The following is a 14,878-nucleotide window of genomic DNA, read 5'->3' on the forward strand; positions in this document are numbered from 1 at the left end:
AAAAAAAAAAAAAGTGTCAACTATGACTCTGAACTAACATAAACTTGACCTGAAGGGATTGTTTCATTTTGATTTTGAAATGTTTTAAAAAGGCAACTCTGAAGCACAAATATCTCCTGGAAATATTAAGATTGTGAGGTCTGCTTGATTTAGATGACTTTTGTGTTTTGTTAGAAGTAGTATTTGGACAAAGTGGCAGGCGTTTGTGAAACTTGCCACAGCCACATCTGCAATTTTGCTGGCAAACCTGGCTTCTAACAAAAACTTTAACCCAAATCAGAAGTTGGAATATTTCTCAGTTTTCAACATCCACGAAGAGATCCTTGCACATTTCCACTGCCTTCTTTTCAATGAAATCTGCAACTACAAAAATGCAGTCTTTCACAGAAATTTATAAAATCTCACACATTCACCTTTGCAATGCTATTTTAACAGATGCAGTCAGTGAAGCCAAAAACCATCTTCAATTCTCATTTCAGATTATAAAACAATATATGGATGAAAATTTTTACTGGTGTTTGCAGCTTTTTTCTCTTGTTGGAAAAACAAAACAAAACAAACAAACAAAAAAACAACAACCCATAAAGCTCTACTTTCAGTTTGTATCTTGACCTTCTGCTGTTCTTGTACATTACTGATCAGTCTGCAAAGCCTAACTGATGCAGCCATTAATACACATCTTTTTACATAGTATTGATTCTACACCTCAATTGCTTTGAAGCGTCTTGCCAATTGGTTTTATTTTAATGCAAGTCTCTTTCACACAGGTCTGCCTTTTCCTTACTTTATGCATGTTTTCTTTGGTCCTGAACAGGAGGACTGTTAACTCCCCATCACACTTTTTCTTCCTTTCCTCCTTCCTTTCTTTCTCAGGTTTTTCTCATATCCATGCATCTTTTGCAGTTGCAAGTCCAAGCAAAGCACCTGATACTAGGAGATAAAATTAGCAAACTACAATCCTTTTCCCACAGTTATTTGCTTTATGGATCATACGGTACATTTGCAGTCATCTTCAGTGCACATGCCTCTGTTTCTACATCTGATCTAGGCCCAGAAATAGTGAAACAAAGGCAGCTGTTAACATTTGCGACCAGCCAAGTGAAAAGCTGGAGAAATCTCCTGAGAGGACCTAGAGTTGTGAGATCTCCAGTTAGATAGCCAGAACAACTTTCCATGACCTTTCTGAGAGAACCAGAAATGCCTGGCCACTTGTCAAAACTGAACATCCAATCCGACTGCTGAAGGAAACCCATAATAAAAGATAGCCAAAGCAACATCAAAGGCAGAAAAATCCATGAGATGTAATTGATATGATTGTTTTGGGAATACAATTTTCTGCGCTGCATATTCCATACTGCTTCAAAATTATATGCAGATACACTAGTTCCTGTTTTGCCCCAAACACGACATCACAATATTTACTGCCTTGAACAGGCAACCTCAGCCTCCTTTAGGAGATCTTTTAATGGGCTAAAACCAATCCAAAAATCTCAAAAAAAGTATCACAAGAGACACCAAAGGGGTTGGGAGGGAATTGCCAACACAAAGACAGCAATTCTTCCACCAATCCCACTCTTGCTTCTCTCTGTAGTATAACTACAACCTCCAGGCCTCAGAATTACTTAATGCTATTGAATGCAAGCAAAGACAAACCCTAGCTCCTAAAGCCTTCTAGACCAGTTTTCATAGTCCATACTAAGTACAGCTATTCTCAGCAGCACACGTCTGTTTTAAGCTGTGTTCAAACCATTTGTTTGATATTTTTGTTACCCTTTTATGTTTTAATAAAAATAAATGATATTTTGTTACCATGTATTTTATTTTGTTGCATTATTTTATATGTGGCCCAAGACAATTTCTCTTCACTCAGTGCAGGCCAGGCAAGCCCGAAGGTTGGACAGTCGTGCACGTTAGTCAATATATTCAGCCTCTAAAAGCAACAGGACACTTTAATCTGGTATCTAGAGTGGACCAATGGTACAAACAGCTCTGGAGGAATACCCAGAGACAAGAGACAGCTAAAGACGACATGTCATAGGTTCATCAGAAGAACAGGACTAGGGAACAAATGCAGGGTTTGCGGTCATTGCAGACCAAATTTCTGTATTTTTGTGATGGTGCCAGCAACATCAATGCATTAAGAGCAGAGGCAAGCTATCTGCTCTGAGAACTAGACTCAGAGCCCACTGCTGTCAGCTTTCCAAAACCAGATGCTCGTCATTGCCTGTGCTGCTCTCAGAGTCCAGAGCAGCTGCTGGGCTTCAAACCATATCTCAATGACAAGCATTCCTTACTGCAAGGATCCACAGCCCTGGACACCACGCACCTCACACAGCAGAAATCTCTCCATGAAGACTGATGCCAATGAGAATCAGTTATCATTTGAAAGTCACGGTATGTGAGCATTGCTGTATTAGTTCTGGAGATCAGCATACTTCAAAGGGTAAATTTATTTCTAGCCCTGAATTTTGCAGGTAAGTTTTTTTTTTTTGTCCCCTGCAATCATACCATCAGACTCAAAAGTCGTGGGGTGAGATTCATGCATTCCTGTGCTGACATGCCATCAATTGGACTCTATTCCAACCAGATCTCTGATCCTTTACAATTCTTCTTATTTATGACAAAGCAGTAAATAGAGGCAAATGGATGAATAATCAGAGGTAAGTGATATAACTAAATGACAGCAATATCTCAGCAAGAAACAGACAACTGCTACAAAACACTTGGTCATATTCCAAAGACCCTCCCTTCTGCACGGGACAGACCCATGTCCAGAGGAATCTCCAAAAACCTCCTTTCAGCTATGAATACAAATACTGTAGAAACCTGACTCACTTCAGCCATTCAAGGTCCAGCTGTTCTTAATTTACTTCACTGTTCAAAATGAACTGCTTGAATTTGTAACTTTTAGTCCTAACAAAAGGCTCTACATTTTGGGGCCAAGATGGAGAGAGGAGAGGAAAGCTGGCTCACCCTCAGCTACTGCTGAGTTGACAAGCACAGAAATCAGGGTTAGCATGCAGCAGCAAACAGGGAACCTCAGTGAGCAGCAAGGCCTATAAATCCAGGTATTCATTGCTCACCACTCTCTTCCCAGGTTGTGATGGACCACCATAAATTTCCACTGCAAACTTCTTTCCACAGTTACTTTTCCTAACTCTTCAAGTCCAGCATTACTCTGCTCAAAATGAGGTACCGTCCAAATAATCTTACTTAAATAACATTAGATTGTCTGGGACAATGAAAATACTCCATCTGCTGATTTTTTATTAAAGCCAATTGAAACCAGTCATTAGGATCTATCAAATGTAAAGGGAACAGATATTTTCAGGAAGTTTTGATGTAACTGAAAATGAATTATCCTTGGGAAGCAGAGCATGCAGTTACAGAACATCATGAGAGCATATGCCATTCTCCTAAAAAAAAAACTACTAAAGATGGAGATAGTGTGACCCAACCCCGCCTAGAGCCAGGCTGTCTGTTCAGCAAAGCTTGACAGATCTGTGGCATGTCTCAGCATTTCCTTACACACAGTGCAACTGAGCTGCCCCAGCACTCACTCAGGAGGCCCTGGGAAAATGAATCTATAACATGCAGTAGTTGTGTTTGCCATCCATTTGCAGCATGACACTAGGGAGCTGCCATCTGAAGTAATTCACCAACACCTCTGCTAGGCTCTGCTGCCAAGGGAAACTCAGCTGGGCATTTACCCCAACAGCCCTCCCTTTACTCATCTCCTATCTCTTTATTCACAGGGACTCCTCATCAAAATCCTGGCACAACCCAAGTTGGTCCTCTCATGCTGCAGGAAGGAAAAGCTAAGTGTAGAGGCAATCTGTACTGCAGAGCATACATCATTTCTCTAGCTAACACACTCATCTGGCCAGGGTTTCATGGACTGCTTTACAGAGCAGTGGACGCTGTCCAGAGCTCTCTGCTCAGTGTCCCTGACAAGATGGCCATCAAAGACTAGGTTAGGGGTCAGTCACCCAAAGCCATTAGCACTCCAAAGTGATTGATTAGCATCATGTGTGGTCTCAATCAAGAGCCGGTAATGAGTTGCATTCATTAATCCCATTTATGTGTTTGCATAGCTTTGTCTGGGATTTCAGTGAATAAAAAGGCTTCATACTGGGACTGACACACTGCACTACCTGACGAAGACAACGAACTCACACAGTGAATTAAGGATTTGCATATAGTTCTGTGTTTGGAGAATTTCAGCTCAGCTATTTCTAAGTATCAAGCAGACCCGCTCTGCAGCATCATCAGCACACCTACAAGCAGCACCAAGCTGCAAGCTTTCTTCCATAGCTTTCTGTTGTTTTTTTTTTGTTTTTTTTTTTTGTCCCTTTCCTTGCAGTTTTAAAATAACTTTTTAAAAACGTCACATCCACTCCAAGTTTCTCTTCCTTTTCAGAACACTGTAACTTCACTGAATTTTCTGTTTGATGGCTCTTGATTTTGCTCCTGTACTCCACACAAAAACCTAGTTCTGAATATTCCTCCCCCACCACACACACACAACCGTCCTGTTTTCCTTAGGGCATTCCCCCTTCATAGTTCTCTGCATGGAGCCCTCTCAGCAAATAAGTCAGTTCTATGCCCCAACTACAGACACCATATTTTCGACAGGCCAGATTTCTACCATCTGCTGAGTCCTGTGCTTGACTCCAGGCTCCTTCCACCAGCATTAAAGCCACAAATTTCTGCCTCTCCTCCTGTCCCCAGAGATCTCCTTAATGAATTATAAAAATAAAGAGTGAAATATGGAAGTCAATGGGAACGTTTCCATGATTTTAATAAGACCAGGACTGACGTCAGCACTCCAAATTCCAGCACAAGACATCATTTCACAAAGAAGGATGACAGTTTTTCCAGGATGACAGTTTTTCCATCTTCTCCGCTTTTGAAAATAATCCATAGATTGACAGTGAGACACCGCCCATTTATTTTACTCTGTCAGAACGACAGAAAAACTAAAACTCAAACCCTTTGCAAAATACAACATGTTTGAACCGCTTACCTCTCAGCAGAAATCATAATATCTGAGAAGGTGGCTATGTTGGAAACTGCACCCACCTAAGATAGTTCAAGGAATTAGCTGATTCTATGGCTGGATGTCCAGAAGCTGTTAAAACTTCTCCCAAAATAAATTAAATACTTGTTGATGTAAAAAAAAAAAAAAAAAAAAATTAAAGAAAAAATCAAGCTATTTCGAGATGAATAGTTTGAAAGAGTTAAGTGGAGCTCTTTTATTTTCCTATTTTCCTTTTAAGAGGGTATTAGTTAGTTAAAAATAGATCTGAATAATAAATGCCTTTAAGTGTTCCCAGGCTCCCTTCTGTAGAAATGTTTTCAGCATTTCATGTGGGGAAAAATTAAGTACCAGCGAAAGGTAATGATATTTGGTCTCTCAACTGCAAAAGAACAGTAAGCATGTTAAAGGTGACCAACAAATAATTGTTTAAGCAATTCAAAAAACTATGCAATTATGCACTGGAGCCTAAAATAAACAAAGTAAAGAATATATTGGCCAAATTGTACATTTAAACACTTTTTTTTGTAAATCCCTTAAACACCAATCTCAAAGGTTCTCCTTCTACATCTTGCCACAACATATGTTGCACTGATGTTCTGGACCACAGTGCTCTGCTGGAAGCAATCTAATGGGGTAGGTAAGTGCCACGTTCAGCACTTAATATCCTCATTTCACATCCATAATCCAGAACAAGGCTTTCTTTATTTCTTCAAAGGAAAGACCACCTCTGCTGAATGCTTACTGACCAACAGCACCAAGTGAAGAGGTGCCAGAAGAACACCCAATAGATGCCAAGAAGAGTGACCTCTCCCCTTCAAAGGCCTCACTAACTGCTGTTTTGTTAGTGAAAAGAACAAGAGGAACCAAGCTAGTGGTAATGCCACCTCTCATGATCTCTAGAAACTCAGGATCAGGCAAAGACTGATCCCCAAAAGACACTCCTTCCCAGCCAAAGTTTCTCACAGGGAAAGAATGGAACTAGAAAGATGAACAGTAAAAATGCATATTAAAAAAATGAGAGAGGAGGGAAGAGTTGTGATTATTCCACAGTGAGGCAATGAAAAAGGAGATCAAAGAAATCTTCCAAGAAGCATTTTTTTCATTGGGATTCAGTGACTTGAGACCACCCAGTACAAGTTTTGCCCATTGAACTTCTTGAATATGTGGGGAATATCAATTAGTCCTACTTCAGATAAGTCCAGGCAATCAGTTTCCAACACCGACAACCAACTGTTGTCTTTATACCCATTTCCTGAATTAAAACAGCTCAAAATTGAGAGCCGAGTTTCACCTTGGCATTCAAGAAACCCCAAAAAGGGCCACGAACGCAACAGAGGTAAGTACACACCAGGACACAGTCTGGTTGTCTGACTACAGGCAAACTGTTTTCTCTTCCTTCTTGCTTCTCCTAATTTAAACTGTCCCTGTATTTCATTTGCACAATCTTTATAAAAAAAAAAGAACAGTAAAATACACTCAATTGTACAAGAATATAGCCACAAGCAAGTTGTCTGGCCAAGTAAACTACAGAGAGCTCCTGTCAAGGGCAAAGCTTTCATAAAGTTTAGAGTTATCACATTTTGACCATGCTTTCCATCTCCTTCCCCTCAAAAAATGTCAGGCAAGTCTTCCTAGGGCAAGGATAAGGTAAACAGCAACTGTAGCCAAGTCACCAAACTCACTCTTCCCTCTTTACCAGCTAATTCTTGTGCAAATTGACCACAGAGAACCATCTTGTCACGTGATATTTTCTCCCCCCTTTCAATTTAATTTTATTATTGTCATCTTCAAAATAGTCTCATCTTCCAAAATATTCATGCAGAAGCAATTTTCAAAGCTAACCTTATCATTTTAACAGGAACAGGGTGTGTGAATCCCTCCAGGCAGCCCCAAGAATCTCAAAAGCCATACTTTTCATTTTATGACAAGTCTCAGGTTTTGCATCCCAAATAAATAAGTAATTTTAAACATACTCCCCTATTTCATCAAGTCAGGGACACCAAAGGAACTGCAGCTCCCTGATCCTCAGGTGCCCACAGCACTTGCTGACTAAAGCACAGATACGCATCAGATTACATGACGGCTACATGCCTTGTCTGGCTTGTCTGTCTACCAGTGATCTCTCTTGGAAAAAGACTTGCAAAGCCCAGATTACAGCTATCTTGTACCACATCAGCATAACTATTAGAAAATGGACTAAATTTTAACGGTAGTGATGACCTAATGGTGCATTTATTGGCAAGTGAGCAAATAAGGACACGATCTACACGCATCCCTTCTCCAAATATATATATAAATATATATATATAGGAAAAGAAAAAAAAAAAGAGTGCTACTAAATACCACACAGACAAAAGGTCTTGACTGCAACATTATAGCAGTTAAATGAAAAAGTGAGTGTAGAGAATTCACCACTTGTTGGCTCACGCCCCAAAAAAAATAAATATCCACCACAGTCCTTTAAGTACAACCTAGTCAGATCTTTGAAAACTCCTGTGGTGAGGACATTCTACAGACAGCACAAGCTCCCAGGCACTTTGGAGAAGAGCACTTCTATTCACGCGTATCACTGACTTCAGAGGTCAAACAGCTATTTCAGCTTAAAGAATCACAAAAGGCACTTGCAAAGCATGAGATTTCAATATCTGCACAAAGTTTTTTGTTGGTTGTGGTTGCTTTTTCCCCCCCCTCAAAGCACAGCACCAGTTGAGATCACAACACCCCTAAAGAGACAGCTACCCACAAGCTTCAAGTTCAACAGTACCAAAACACCCCCCAGTACACGTCACGAACCAACATGACCACTTCCTACTAGAAGAAAAAACATCTAAGAGGAAACAAGTTCCAGCTATTGAGTTCACACAGAAAAGGTTGTTTTGCTGCTTCAAAGATACGCAGGAACAGGGTGCTCAGAATCACCCTGACACATCAGTCAGCAGACTGAAAGGAAAAATTAAGGCCTTGTGGAATACCTGATTATAGAACTCGATGCCTTCACCCAAAGCAGAGACCCTCAGCTGTACAGCAGTTCAGCTATTACAGGTAGATTTCAGCAAAAGAAAACATTCAGCACCGAAATGTTCAGATCTCAGGTCTGGTTGTTCTCCATTTCTTTCATCTCCCTTTCTTGGCCCCCTGCAGCTTGTTCCCCAGCAGTCAGTCAGCAGCTCCAACAGTGGAACGACAGACCATCAACTTCCAAGTGCAAGAAAGATCAGCAGAGACTGCCAGAGAAAAATCAATTCTCATCCTAGGTAGTTTCAATTTTATCCTAAATCCACCAGCCCACAGTTGAAAGAAACCTAGAAAATTATAGGGAAGATTGAAAGGAAATTTCTTTGCTGTTTCCGACTAATTTGGGTGTGCATCTATATTAACACTTTAATTCTCATCAGCAAGTATCTTCCAGAAACAGATCTTTCATTCATCTTCACTTGCTCTGCTTTGATTCCCATCACAAAGACAGCTCAGAGCACAAGAACTGAATTCTTTCTCACAAATCAAAACCAAAAGATGTGCCCCAACTATTAAAGGATATTAAGTCAGTGAGCCCAGACTACATCTGCAATGAAACCTTTGAACCACATGCAGTGCAGACAGCAGTTTCTCAGCATCGTTTTTCTTTATAGATGCACTTGTACTTGCTGCACCCCTCAACGTAGCTCTTAAGGTTAAGAGACAAGCTTAAACATCAGAAAATAAGCAGGGCGAGACCTTCTCTTCACATAAATTTACATAAGGATTTTATAAGCCAAAGTTCTATTTTGTTTTTTTCTTCTTTAAACAGTCTTGCAACTGGCTCTACTAATGTCCAATCAAGACAGTCTGCATCAACTTTAATTCTGTAAAACTGAGACATAGTAAAAATTATTGATTTGATACACATTCATCTACCTCATATTCTGTGGAAAAAAAAGAAATCATCTGTTTCTCAGATCTGAGACTATTACTAAAGACTCTGACCTGTGAATATTACAGTGGCTCCCACAATTTACGCTGCTGCTCATCAGAATTCAAAGACTTGCAGCATGACATGGTGTAGAAATTAGTCTTGTTAGGTTCCAAGAACTCATAGAATCTACAGAGTTTATAACTAAGCTATGCTATAAATAAAAATGGAGAATAAAATAATTTTGGTTAACAAAGAGATAAAAGCATTAGAGACTCCTCTCCAGTTAAACTTCGATATCCCCAGACCTGCACAAAAGATTTCAGAACATCTATGATATACAGAAGCTGTAGATTCACTGGCATTTTTAGCCAATTTTTATTCCATAATGAAATTATTTCATGTTTAAAATATCTACAAAACAACACTTCTAAACATATGATTCTTCTATTTGTTTTTTTCCCCCCCTTTCTTAGCTTTTGAAAGGATGTCTAACATCATTATTCCTGCCTATACTTTTTTTCTGGTTTGTTTTCCACCTTTCTTTTACCCTTTAAGTTTCCTGGGCTTTCCTTTGTATTCTGAAACTTTTTCGATGCCCTACTTTGACAACTGTGTTCTGTAACAATATGGGACAACACATACAGAGATAGAAGTAAAATACCAAAATCCCACAACTTTAACATTTCTATTTTTAGTTAAAAAGCAAAATATGTTGCTTCTAATCTAGTAAGAACGCTATTTTTCACCACAGGAATGTTTTGAACAGGAAACATGAACAAGATACACTGACAACATTTGAATTCACCTTATCTAGCTTTAGTTAGCATCATGCTTAACATATTAGATAAAACTATTCATACAGGAATTATCAGTGTTGGTGGAATTAAACTAGTCCTATCCACTTCTAAGTATTTAAAAACAATTAAAGTCAGCTACCTGTTTGTACAAGGTCTTTCTACAGAATTACTTACAAGTTAACTATTCCTCAAATGTATATTACTAGATTAAACTCTTCCTACTCTTTGATAACACGTATCATTGAAGAAACATCTAAACTGAACTACTAAGAATTTGGAGAAGAAAGCTGTAACAGGACACATAAGAGGACACTGACCTCTTATGAAAACACAGAAGTAAAACATACGGATGATGTTTATTCTGTATGAGTTTCCTGTCGACACTGTTTATTATTGAGCAATAAACACACTTTAACTGTCGAGATATATCTTTAGAAGAGGTATTAAGAATCAAACAGTTTCTGTAAATCTTCTGAGTGGTATTAACATTCAAATTTAAACAAGTTTCCACACATAACACGCATTTGATCATTTAACAGGTCCACATCCATAGTATTTCTGGCTGCAAATATACAGTTAGTATCTGATTCCTCCACTTAGTTTAACCAAAATGCTGAGATTTAGTCTTACTTTAACTAAACACATCCTAAGTTATTTTTATGTTTCTCTCTGGTCACTTTTTCACTGAAGCAAATTTCTGCTGTGGTGATGGGCTGTAGATGTTTCTTTCTTCCGCTTCCCCTCATTTATCCTGCTTCATGGCATTATCTGATAAAAATGCTGCGGACACTCTCACTCCCTCATATAAAACATAAACAACTGGAACATCAAGAAAATTTACCACCATATCACTGTTCCAGCACCACCACGACAACTGGTTGGAGTCCTGATAGTGATTTACAGCGCTAAGCTGGTGACATTGAGATAGTTAGGACTAGATAACACTGCTTCCTCAGCACAAAGTGAGCCTGAATCAAGAATGGGTAAGGAAATAACCTTCCATGTTATTCATTGTAATTCTTCAGGGTAAAAGTATGAGATGTCTCAGTTTTCTTGCTAAAAGGTAAATTTGGGAGAAAATGCATCTGACTGAAATAAGTGTTTCACTACGTTCTATAGCAAGCTGTTTCCCCTCTGAGGACAGAGACAATAACTCTTTACTTTCAGAGTTATTTAAATGTAATTGTATCTGATTTTGGAGCCCCATTTAGAAACAAAGCCTAAACATTTCATGGAGCAAATGCTAAAATGACAGCTTTCACTCCACTCATTTTTCCCAGGGTGGAAAGATTTGGCTCAAACTGTTTGCCAAGTTCGACTGCAAACAGTTTCAGCTGAACTGAGTTTGATTTCTCAGCAAACAAACTAGATGAGCAACTATTTGTCTTGTTTATCTCTAAAAATAATATTGGCAATTTCAATAAACTTTTTGTCAATAAATGATAAGATCTAACATATGTAGACACACGATGGACACGGCCTTGCTTTGACAAGGGCCTTCGTCAGATGGGACTGCATGTTGAACTGCTAATGAGAGATCCAAATGCTAATTAAACGCCTCCCCAATGTTGTACTTGTACTTATCCCCTAAAGCACGTGCCACAGCCTGGGGTGCAGTCAGCTTCTCTCTGCCCAGCTTTGTGGGGATTTACATCAGCAGGAGCCCCGGGCCCTAGGTCTTAGCTATTTTTTATGACTGTCACTTACAGTGCCCAGATAGTGCAGAAGTGGATTCTTCAAACCAGTTACATATGTAAGAATAGTATCTAGCAAGTGTGTGCATACAGCCAACCTTCTCCCACTCCTCAGAAAGTCAATTTCAGAGCAAGCCTGTCCTCCGACTTGTCAACACACACTGCCTCACCGCTTGCCCTTTTGAGATTCCAGGCCTAACATAAGGTGATGGGAACTGAACTTCAGCTCTCAAGAGCACCTGGCTTTGTTATCTCTAAGGACTCGGGAAGATTTCAGGCTCTACTGCTCCATGCCATGTCCTGACACTTGACTCACAAAGTGGCACTGGTGTTGGCTTACCTCCAAGGCTGTAGATAACAACTGTCAGCATTGAGGTGAAAACGAAAGAGTGGAACAAGAGAAGAGACCCTAACGCTTCTTTTAGGAAAGCAGCATCTGAGATTGCTGAAGAGTCCCTTCTCTTCTGATTCTCCTGCTGTCAAGATCTTCTCTACAAAGACTCCACAGAAGCTGAGTTCATATATGCTTTTTGACTGTCATTGGCCATAGCAAAAACCTGGTCAATAGTAAATAAAAATTGACAGTTTTCACAACAACTTGGATCCCAGAAACACAGCAGAATTTGAGGATGTAGTATGTGTTCCAAGTTGTAGTAAAAGCAGAGAAGTTCCCATTTTCATACAATTGGTCCCTTCTTCCATAAGATAAATATATTTGTATGAGCAAATTCACTATTTACTACCCAGAATGAAGATACTGAAAGTCCATAACCCCAGAGAGTATAACAAATCACAGCTGATAATTTGATTTGTTTTGAATACACTTGAGCCAGAAGCTATAGCCTAATGATAATAGCATGATATCTCTCTCAAAACAGATAGCAGAATACTAAACTGATCTTCTCTCCATTGTTGATACTTGCCCGTGTTACGTGCATAAGACAGATGTAGGAATGCCCTAGCAAGGAGGGAGATACTGCTTTCAATGAGAAACCAGATAACAGGGAAGAAGGCAGCTGCTTTAGAGAAACTTCACTGCTTCTAAAGCATTCAGAACTGTAGAGGCATTTAGTGTTTGCTCTTTTATCAGTGCAGCTGCAAGTGATAATTCAGCCTCCAAGTGGTCTGTGCTTTTGTTCCATTTGAATTGAAAAATGCCCTAACAAAAATCCTTGCTTTGTATCAGGATTATATGCTTGAAAAGAACAGAACAAATTGCATTTAGAGTGATCAAAATGATCTATATTCTTTATCATGTTGCTAGCAAAGGTTGGTGTATACAAATCAAGTTTTACCACTATATAATGCTTGATGTGAATTGAGCGATGCAGCTTTATCAGTCAAATTCCAAAACAGAATTACCCAAGAGTTCTTTATTATCATCGTTTCAAAAACAGTAGTTGCCAGTGTCACACGCAGCCAGCACTTCACTAGAAACCCTAAGTGTCTTTATCATCTCAATATCCAAAATATTGGGATACACTACATACTGATGCCTCCTCAAGACTACATTTGCAAATGTCATTTCTCCTGTACAAAAACCACCTTTGTGCGGTACCACATCATGAACGTTGTTTCTCTCAAATCCTCACTTCTTATAACATCCCAATGTCCTACAAAGCCAAAAGAAAGACAGTAAGGACCTCCATACGGGAGGCAAAGTAAGGCTATGTTTCTCATATGTTTAGGAACTTCACTCACTGAAATTAAGCCTTTAAATTATTTTTAATTAAATCTCACCTTCAGTTAAAGTGGTACCACTGCACAAGCAGACAAGAGCTCTCCTGCTGAAGACAATCTACATGCACAACAAAGTTGGTACTGTATGTTGTGATGTAGTGATCAGAGCTCACTGCCCACCCCAAGGAAACAGCCTAGTTAGTGTTAGCTATTCGAGTCCACAGAGTCTCAGCAGGAAAAACATATCAACAGACATGCCTACTGGATGCTCCCCATTTCCCAAGCAACAATTTTCCCAAAAAAATGTTGATTTATACTACTCAAGCTAACGTAAGTGCAGGATAAGGTTATGTGATTCTTGGAGCCACCGCATCAGGTCATGAAAATTCCTTGCTCACTGCACAGCAAATAAAGACAGGATTGTGGAACCACTCTCTGCTGTGCCTAGCCCTGCATACACAGAGGCAGGTTCTCAAAAGAGCCCGGCATAGAGAACGAAGGAAACTTTTGAACATCATCTCACATTCATCTCGCTTAGAATTACCGAGTACTGAGCACCACGAAAATCTGATATTTACATCCCCATTTCTAAATACAGGCACCTTATGGCTATGTGTTCACAGAAACAGAGTTCTGTGCCACGTACCCATATCCTGGGACACAATTTATAAAAACCTCCTGGGAACTGCTGCAGGGCACAATGAAATGTCTTCCCCACAGGCTGGCAAGCTTTAACTTTCCTAACCTCTGAACAGAGGTGAACCTCAAGAGGTTAGCAGATAACCTCATCATAACCCCGGCCTTCTTGCTTAGCTACTGTACTAAAATCTCTCCTGTAGAAGAAACAGGGACTGCAGGAGAGCTTTTTTTTTTTAAAAAAAAAAACAGTACTGCATATCTTTCTGCAGTTTCTAACATCCTTGCTGAGAAATAGCCCTATCGATCTAATAGAGTCACCTTGTATGGAGAATATTTAGATTCCACAATTACTCAGACTGCCAAGTCGGAAGTTTTTTCAGAATTCTAGCATCTCTGATTGCTTATGTTTTCAATCCTTGGTCTAAGGATAACTCCCTACAACATCTTTTTCTCCACAACACTGATCCACTTGCTGAACTCTAACATTTGACTGGGTAGTTTCTGTACACTAAACACAGATTCTTTTTCATATAGACCTTCAAAAACAAGTCTTAAGTTTCAGCCTGGCTTTTAGAGATGTGTAAAAGCTTTCATGGATCAAGGGTGTATTTTTAAAGGGAGGCAATAGAAAGGATTGTTGTTGTTTTTTTTTTCCCCGTCTTAACTGACCCCAGACTCTAACCTTACTCAAGCTGATAATTGAGAAAGTAAACTAATCAGCATGTATGTCCAGAACCTGCTCTCAACATTACTAGCCAATATTATCACATTGCAACTTTTCCACGTTTTCCCAAAATTCAGTTCTATGAATCAAAGATGCTCCCAGCCTGTATCATCTTCTACATTTAGCCATGGCAAAAAAATCAGCCTGACATCTGTGTAGTGCTTTCAGAGCATCTGCTGTCTTTGCTAAAAAGCATTTTCACCACAAAAGTCAAGAAATAACAATTTCAAGAAGTTCCTGAAATCTCTATTCTAAGTCCCTTAAGTTGTAAGCTCAAGGAAGGAAACGCCTTTGTGACACCACAGCTGTAGATTAAAAAGATTCCCAGGGCCTCCTGGCTATTCTGACTTTTGGTCTTTAGAATTATATGAATATAGGCTTAAGACCACCCAAACTCCCTTCCCCCCCCCC

The sequence above is a fragment of the Meleagris gallopavo genome, chromosome 2 (genome assembly GCF_000146605.3).
Source record: "Meleagris gallopavo isolate NT-WF06-2002-E0010 breed Aviagen turkey brand Nicholas breeding stock chromosome 2, Turkey_5.1, whole genome shotgun sequence".
Classification (NCBI taxonomy): domain Eukaryota; kingdom Metazoa; phylum Chordata; class Aves; order Galliformes; family Phasianidae; genus Meleagris; species Meleagris gallopavo.